Source organism: Protobothrops mucrosquamatus, unplaced genomic scaffold (assembly GCF_001527695.2).
Source record: "Protobothrops mucrosquamatus isolate PMUCROS unplaced genomic scaffold, P.Mucros_1.0 scaffold738, whole genome shotgun sequence".
Lineage (NCBI taxonomy): Eukaryota > Metazoa > Chordata > Lepidosauria > Squamata > Viperidae > Protobothrops > Protobothrops mucrosquamatus.
In genome coordinates this window covers 572,986-582,289 of record NW_015387011.1, presented here as the reverse complement: position 1 = coordinate 582,289, position 9,304 = coordinate 572,986, and the positions used below count along the sequence as shown (strand labels likewise).

At 43.3% G+C, this 9,304-nt stretch overlaps 1 non-coding gene across 1 annotated transcript; it reads left to right on the top strand.

The window, feature by feature from the left end:
- Positions 1-8,390: 8,390 nt before the first annotated feature.
- Positions 8,391-8,482, top strand: TRNAY-GUA. The gene is given in 2 exon segments: positions 8,391-8,427; positions 8,447-8,482. It is a non-coding gene; the product is annotated as a tRNA-Tyr (tRNA).
- The last annotated feature ends 822 nt before the right edge of the window (positions 8,483-9,304 follow it).

Genomic DNA, 9,304 nt, shown 5'->3' with positions numbered 1-9,304 from the left:
TGCCTGACTCTCAATGACTCTGGAGGAAATTACAATAAAATCAATGCAACATAACAAATAAAGATAAAAGGTAGCAAGCATGATGAAGTGAGGGCCTTGTTCCCCTCAGGAAAGGCCTAGGCAAACAGATGTTCTAGCACAGGTGATGTTACCTAGTTTGGGTAATGAAACATCTGCAAGAAAACAAGCTCAGAGAGCACCAAGGACCTCCCTAGATTTTCAGGTCTTTGCAAATGTTCCAAAATAGAATAATTTGAGTCTGGTCATTTGTGCTTTGAGTAAGAAGTATGGGTTGATTTATTCTATGATACACTTATCTTGACTTTTCATGGTATTCTCAGGAATCTTCTCCAACGTGAAAGTTCAAACTACTTGTTCCTGTTTCCTCAAAATCCAAATTGCATTTACAAAGAGAAAACCACTCCTTGTACCATTCTGATTTTTGCAGGTATAGACACATTGTGGCATTTGAATATTTTTTCCAAAAAAATATTTTATTGCTATGTACCTAATCTGTGACATATTTCTCAATTTCTGGTTCCTTTTCTGTAGATAGTCAAACTTACAGAAGAGAATATTAGTAGCTCAGAGTTGAACTGTGTGGTCCTTAGTGCTCTCTGAGCTTGGTTTTCTTGTAAACATTCCATTACCCAACTAGGTAACATCATCAGTTCTAGTAGAGAGTGGGATTTGCTGTCATTTTATAAACTAGTGGCTTGCCCTGTCAGTTTGGAAATAAAACATCTACAAGAAAACAACCAACCTCAGAGAGCACCAAGGTATTCCATAGCCAAACTTAAAAAGCAGAAAATATCCACCACTGATACACACACACACACAAGTATTTAATATTGGACTAGAACAGGGCTTTTCAACTGGTGGTACTTTAGCACCTGGCAGGTAGTACACGACCCCTAGCCAAGTGTAGTGGGGGAGCTAAAGTGGTGCCGCACAGGCCTGGAGGAGACCAGCTGGAGCTGCAGGGCTCGGCAGAAGCCCCAGGATCTGTGCACGCGACTGCATGCTGGTTGGAGCTTCCAGCACACCCAGAAGAGAAGAGGAGGAAGGCAGAGAGAGGAGAAGCTATAAAAGGAGGTTTTGGCGGGAGAGAAAAAAAACATGGAGAAAGAGAGAGAAGAGGCTTTTGTTAGCAAAGTAGTGAGGAGAGAGCGAGAGAGCGGCCTTTGTGAGCAAAGAGTAAGTGAAAGAGCGAGCAAGGGGCTTGTGCAAGCAACGTGTGAGTGAATGGAGTGAAGCTTGTACGAGCAACGTGTGAGTGAATAGGAGCGAGAAGCTTGTGCGAGCAACATGTGAGTGAATGGGAGCGAGAAGCTTGTGCGAGCAACATGTGAATGGGAGCAAGAGAAGGTTGTGCAAGCAATGTGTGAATGAATGAGCAAGAAGCTTTTGCGAGCAACGTGTGAGTGAAAGAATGAGAGAAGCTTTTGCTAGCAAAGGGTGAGGGAGGGGGGTTGAGAGAGAAGGATGAGAGAAAAAGGGAAAAGGGAGAGGGAGAAGGGAAAAAGAAAAGAAAAGGCATTGACTTCTGAGTTCCACTGTTGCAGTAGGAAGGAATCATTAACATTGAACCTCAACTTTTTACTTTCCCATAATATTATAAATTAGCCATTTCTATAACAACAAATGAATCTATCCAGTAAAGCCCCAAATCCCCCCTTCTTTTTTTTTAGTCATCAAGTTTTTGACAACTTGTTAAGCACCTAAAAGTGGTACAATATATGAAAAGGTTGAAAAGCCCTGGATTAGAAGACCACCAAGGTCCCTTTTGTTCACTGTGCTCCTTGATTCTCATTACCAGTATTTGCAGATACTTTGCATTTTCAGCTATTGAGAATAGTGTCATTAGCATAAAACAGGTTCCTCCAGTTTTAAAGCCACACTCATCTTCTTTTAATTGATCTTTTCTCAATATATATTCAGCATAAAGGTTGAATAAATGAGAGAATATGCAGCCTTGTCTCACATCCTTTGGTGATGAAAAACCAGCCTGTTTTGCTGGCATTCTATCCTATGTATAGGTCCATGAGAACAATGAAATCTTCTAGGATTTACATTTTCCTAAGGACATTCCAACTAACTGACACAAGGAAAGGCCTTTGTGTAATCAGTGAAGCACATATTGACTTTTTGTTTGTTTGTTATTCGTTGACTTTTTCAATTATCCAGCATGCATCAGCAATAATGTCTCTTGTTCTTTGGCTTTATATAAAACCAGGTTGAGCATAGCTCTTTCCATTAAATCTCTAATCTGTGTTGAATTTTCATAAGCATTGTTTTGCTAGTATTTCGAATTAAGGCTATTGCATGACCGTTTATACACTGCGTTAAATCTCCTTTTTATGAAATTGCTATGTAGGCTGATCTCTTCTAATCTGTTGGCCATTGTGTCATTCTTTAGATTTCCTGGCCTAGTTTGCTTTTTTTCTGTTGTTTGCCATATTTCTGTAGACATTTCATCAACTCCTAGAGCCTTCTGAATTAGTAATGACCAGTTCTGAATGTATCTTCTACATTAGAGGTTAGTGTAAACAGTGTAACTAAACTCTGGACCTTACCAGTGAGAACTTCAAAGTAATTTCCTGAAAAGGATGGGTCATATGCTCAAGATCATATCATGAAAAATAATTGGCTGTTTTTTCCTGCTTGTGCTTGATTTTTATCAGCTGATGATCTGTTACACAATCAATCCTTAGTCATGTCTTTGCTGTTATTACTGAACTCTTTCATCTCCCTGTGGTAATAATAAAATCAACCTGATTATACGCCATCTGGTGATATCCATGTGAGGGAAGTTAGCCCAGAGAAGGAAATATTAAAAAGGCAGGAAAATATATTTTTCACCAAAAGGATTTTTAAAAGCATTTTTTGAAAAGCAGAAACCAAACCTGGCCCCAAATTTCTTTGCCCCAAGCAGTAGCTAGCCCTATACAAATGCAGATGTAAAACCATCAGGAAGGTTGGAGCCAGGGAGCTCAAGAAGACAAATAGAAAATCTGCATACCCCACCCAAACTCTAGGAGTCATTAGCCCCATCACCAGGGAAGCAGGAGATGACTTTTGGGACATAATAGGACTAACCATTACCATCAAGTAATACCAGAGAGGCGGGGTGTATGGGGTGTTCAGGGAGGGGTAGCACCTCTGGTGGAAGGCATGTCGTGCCCTTTTTTTAGGGCAGCTCGTACACCTTTGGTCCCCACCTGACACTCAGCTCTCACCTGTGGCTCCTAGTAGCTGTAACATGCGCAGCGGCCATGTAAAGCCAGAGATGCAAATGCTGAAGCAATAGTGTCCACTTTTCTCTGTTCAGTATGTGGCAGAACATTCTGTGCTAACATCGGTCTCATCAGCCATCTACGGACACACCGCTGATGGCCCATAATCCATAAGCTGTCAAGGTCTTCATCGAAATCGATGGACGAACAACAACCAGAGAGGCACACCTGGGCTCAGGTCAGAATACGTGACACAGGAAATAGCCTCAAAGTTCATGCCATAGGAACAGGAAAACTTCCAAACAAAAAGCTAGAGAGGGTATAAAAAGCTACTGCCCATGTGGTCCTTTCTTCTTCTCTCCTCTGCTCTTTCCTGAAGAACCATCTTTCTGCTTCTGCAATAAACTGTAACCATCTTCCCAAAGCAATCGCCATGTTGCTTATTTAATAATAATAATAATGATACTATTCCCGGCTTGGATGAACCAGGATGAAGACTTACTTCTGACACATGTATATAGACACAATTTGGGTTGTTTGAAGACTGTTAGTAATAAATTGGATTGGCAGAAAGTGGTAAGTCACTCTCCGGTTTAATTTTGGTTACCTAGGCCATATAGTCCAACTACTTTCCTCCTAAATATTTCCAACTTCAGTATTCCAGTACCAGAGCATAAGCTGGAGAACCTGCTTATATTTTTTGCTGCTTTCAGATTGAACTTGATAAACTAATCAGCCTCCTTCTCTTCTGCATCAGTGGTTGGAGCATAAACTTGGATAAAGATAATATTAAAGGATTAATCACAAAGTCTAATTAATTATCACTGACTGAGTTGTATCTAAGTGCTATCTTTGCTAAGAAAGGGGGGTGGGTGTCAGAATATATTTGAGCTTTATTCCTGGATGTTCAGAACTATGTTACCCCAGTTCATAAAGAATTATATCCATCAAAATCTAGAACTGTGCAGATATTTAAATATTCCCACTCTGTGCAAATCTTATTTAGGACAAAACTCAAGGCAATAGATGTGATTATAAAGACACAGATATATTCCAAGCCCTGGTGATTTTTCATCTTTCTGTCCAAATTGGATTTTTTTTTAAAGTTGCTAGTTGTTTCTTTTTTAAAAAATCAAAACATGTTGTCTTTTGGCATATGGTTATTCCAGCTGAATCCTGGGGAAGCAATACACATACAGAGTGAGGGAAGTTAGCCCAGAGAAGGAAATATTAAAAAGGCAGGAAAATATATTTTTCACCAAAAGGATTTTTAAAAGCATTTTTTGAAAAGCAGAAACCAAACTTGGCCCCAAATTCATCTCTTTGCCCCAAGCAGTAGCTAGCCCTATACAACTGCAGATGTAAAACCATCAGGAAAGTTGGAGCCAGGAAGCTCAAGAAGACAAAGAAACTCTTAAGAGTCATTAGCCCAGCCCCAGGGAAGCAGGAGATGACTTTTGGGACATAATAGGACTGAACCACAGATACTAAGGCCTAGAAAAGCACTCAGAGTCAGTTCAAAGTTCATGCCACAGGAAGAGGAAACTATTCCAAACAAAAAGCTAGAGAGGGTATAAAAAGCTACTGCCCATGTGCTCAGCCTCTTTCTTCTCTCCTCTGCTCTTTCCTGAAGAACCATCTTTCAGCTTCTGCAATAAACTGTAACCATCTTCCCAAAGCAGTCGCCATGTTGCTTATTTAATAATAATAATAATAATAATGATGATAATATTCCCGGCTTGGATGAACCAGGATGAAGACTTACTTCTGACAACAGAGAGACAGCTGATTTGCCATTGCAATGAACAACAGGTTGCATTTCTGTCTCTACAGGGTTTGCAAAAATTGAGTGCTAATCAGCAAGCCCAGCAATCACTCTGGGTTAATTGTGCATCCAACACCTCAGAATTCTCTAATCGCATGCAGGTGTTCAATGGCAAATGACAGTCTCTCACAGGAAATGTTGCAAATACGCTTCTTTTAGGTTATGAGAAATGGTCATAGGGGAGAGGAGTAGAGGAAAACGTCCATCTCTCTGTCTTCTGATGGTCCAATTAGCAAAAAGAAGGACTTGTCGTCAATCATGCGCCTTCAAAAAATTTCCCCTCAGTATATCAGCTATGAACCACAAGGATCTCTGCCATTTGACAGTCAATCACCAATTCAAACTAACAATTCAGTCCATCACCAATTCAGATCCACACTGTATCGAACCCACTGAGGAGCTGGCACTTGGGTCTGATGACAGCTGGGAAGTATGAAAATAGTTAAATAGACTGTGCACAGGTATGTGGGAAGTCAGCCCCCCCCCCCCAGAGAAAGGAAATATTAAAAGGGCAGAAAAATATATTTCCTAAAAGGATCTTAAACAGGCAGAAAAGCATGCCCAGTTTTTCTTAATAGTCCCAAGTCTCCCTTCCCCAAGCAGAAACCAGCTCTGTGGAAATGTAAATAATCCAGGAAGGTTGGAGGCTCCCAGCTAGAAGCTTAGGAAGACAAAGTCACCTAAAATTTACATATCCCACCCAAACTCTAAGACAGGACATAATAGAATTAACCCACAGATGCCAAAGGGCACACCCAGACTCAGGTCAAAATACATGACACAGGAAATACAAAGCCTAAAAAAGCAACAGGAAACAACCTCAAGAGCCCCAGAGGGTATAAAAACCCACTCCCTACATGTGCTGTTTTTTTCTTCCAGAGCCATCTTTCTGTCTGGCTCTCCTCTTCAATAAACTGCAACCTTCTTTCTAAAGCAGTCGCCATGTTGTTTATTCCCAGCTTGGACTGAACCATGATGAAGACTTTTCCTTCAACAGGTACAAGATCCAGAGACATTCTGAACAAATGGGGCTATCCAATGGCTTCTGTTCTTTGCGATTGTGGTGACATGCAGACAACACATATGGCAGTGATGGCGAACCTTTTAGAGACCGAGTGCCCCAAAACCGCCCCCCACCCCTGCTCCGCCTCCCGCCCTGTCTGCTCTGCCCCCGCCCGCCCCCTGCCCCACCCACTCGCAGGGCCACTCACCACGTCCATGGCCCGCTGCAGATCGCCCAGGCAGTCCTGCAGCGCCATGGCAGCCACGCCCTCCACCCACACCCCTCAGCATCATCTGCACGCTATGGGGTGCGAGGGCGGAGTCTTGTCCCTGTTGCCCGGTTATGTACTTGGCTGTGCTGTTCCGTGCGGGCCATGCCTGGGAGCGACTCTGCTCCAGGGGCTGCTGGTGAGGAGGGGCCGTGGGGGAAGGCGGGGCTGGGGCAATGGCGCATGTGCCCACAGAGAGGGCTCCAAGTGCTGCCTCTGGCACACGTGCCATAGGTTTGCCACCACTGACATACGGTATACCTGCCCTTTGTGTCCTGATCGGTGTATACTTGAGGACCTCATGGCAGTGGGACAGAACACAATGTTGCTAGCTTCTGGACAAGATCTGTTTAATTTGTCCATAGTTTAATCTTGTATTTTATATTTTAAGTCATATAGTCTGTCTTATTTTAATTGTGATGCTTCTGACCCAAATAAACAAACCAATTCAAAAGAAGCTGCCTTCAGAAAGTATGAAGAAATGGGACCCTTGAAAAATAAGAGGGAGACCTTTGCAATTGGGGACTGTTTGTGATTCTTAACCCATCGAAATGTATACACCTCTACTGAGCAATCTCTTCCAGTCCGCCCTCCTCCCAAAAACTATCTAATAAACTTGAATGCTTAGTAATGGCGCAATCCTACCACATAGCTAAATGAAAAAAGGGGGAGGGGGAATAGCAGGCGGCTCAGCCCCGTATAGACGAGTTGGCCCTTTGCAACTCCGAGCATACGACTTGGGGGGGGGGGTCATCGGAGGAAATACCCCCAAATTTAAGGGGATTCGGTACAAAGGGAGCAGACAGCGCTGCTCTTTAAACTTAGTTCAGAGCTATAGTTGAAAAACATCGCTGAAACTGATATGCACTTCCAAGCAAGCGTGATATATGCCAGGAAAGCCTAAACTTTGGAAAAGTTGGAAGGGGCCCCAAATCTTCACAGGCCCTCGAGCACCCTAAGGCAGTGGTTCTCAACCTTTTTAATGCCGTGACCCCAACCGATCGTAAGTCGAGGACTAAACCGGTTGTAAGTCGAGGACTAAACCGGTTGTAAGTCGAGGACTACCCAACCGGTCGTAAGTCAAGGATTTTCCCTGCCCGGGAGTGCCACGCATGTGTGGTTCCGCCCCCTGCGCCGGCCGAGGCGTAGCTGGCAAGCAGCAGAGACGGAGCAGGCCGACCACCAGCTGGCCCAGCCCAAGGGAGGTAAGGCACCTGCCGGAAAAGGGGGGAAAAAATGGCGGACAAAAAAAATGGCGGACAAAAAAATGGCGGACAGCCTTGCTTGGTGACCCCCGTGAAATGGTCGATCGACCCCAAATGGGGTCCCGACCCACAGGTTGAGAACCACTGCCCTAAGGGCAGGTGATGGGCAGCTCGCAGGATCCTATGACTCGAGCACGTGGGAGACACGGAGGCTTCTTGCTTGTTGACGCTACGCCCTCTGCTGGGGGAAGGCTGGAATGGCAACCGGTTAAGTGACTGGATGAGTGAAGTGCAGTTTGGCTGTTCACCTATTAAAAGTTTGTTCCCGGGAATCTGGACGGATTATTCACTTGGATCTCTTCAAATATACTTGTTTCATTCAACCCACGTGCACACACATAGATGTGTTTCTTTCTGCCACCTAATATGGTCTCAGGTATTTTTGAAATCTTTTCCCTGCAGGCTGTTCAGTAGGCTCGTCCTTTCTCGACTTGTGGTTCCCAAAATGTGATCGCCCGGAGCTCAAATCATCTGCCAATGCCAGCCATGCTCTTTGTCTCCCGATTCCTGTATTTATTTATTGCATTAAAAAAAAACCTCGCAAATGAATCGGAGTAAAATTCTGTGCACAGCCAAAACCATCTGTTTATATTTTCTCAGATTACTTGCATCGGGTTTATCAGTCATGGTTGGGCTGTGAGTTGGTTTTAGAATTAGAAAATATAAACTGTATCGCTGTAGGAACAGGCGTGGATTAAAAAAAAAATAAAGGAAATGAAACAGGAAAAAAAAACAACCCAGCACTTCCTACTAACGAAATATATAGGAAACGACCCAAACCAGCTGCCATGTTCCTTCGATAGCTCAGCTGGTAGAGCGGAGGACTGTAGAGGCTTACTAGAGTCAGTCATCCTTAGGTCGCTGGTTCGATTCCGGCTCGAAGGAGATTTTTTTTTTAAAGCCTTATTTTTTATTTCTTGATCGAGCAAAGCAGTAACCGAGCACTTTGAATAGGTTTCGCTTTTCTACCCTTTGCCCCTTTGCAACATTTTAAAATTAAAAAAGTATGATATGCTGGATTAGGCGCCACCTATTTCTGAAAGATGCGTTTTGATAAAATGAGACCTTTGTTTCTATGTTTTCTCAGCCTGATCTTCGCGCGTTGTGATCTGAGTTTATGCTTATTTTGAAATAAAAAACAGTTGGAGCGCGACTGATTTTTGCTCACACATGAGAACGAAGAAAACGAACGTAAACCGCAAGCCAGTTTGTAAAAAATAAAATAAAATTGCGGCTCTAGCTCTAAACGGGCTTCGTGATTGGCTCCTACAGACGGGCATGAGCCTTCCTATTGGATGGAACGCCGGGGGTTGAACCTGGCCCAAGGAAGTTCGTCCAGTCATCTGCAGGCGGAACCCAGTTGCAAACTGAAATCTCTGACACGCAACCTATTCATACGTGCTTTATAAAATGCAGGCCCTATGGAGTCCACGTCACAGTAGTCCTGGAGAGGTTGAAAGCTTGCAGGCACTTCTGGGGCCTTGGCTTGACCTAATGAAGTTATTACCTCTCTGGTAGTTTTTGATATGGATTTTGCTTTAGAATGAGGATTTGTTTCGCTTTAGCCTTAAGTCGGAAATCTGGTGACACCTTTTTCGACTCACAAAATTTATTCAAAAGCATGAACTTGCATCCAACTTCATCAGATACATTTCAATACAATTTTGCCACCATAGACTAACATGGCTGTCCACCTACAGCAGCGGT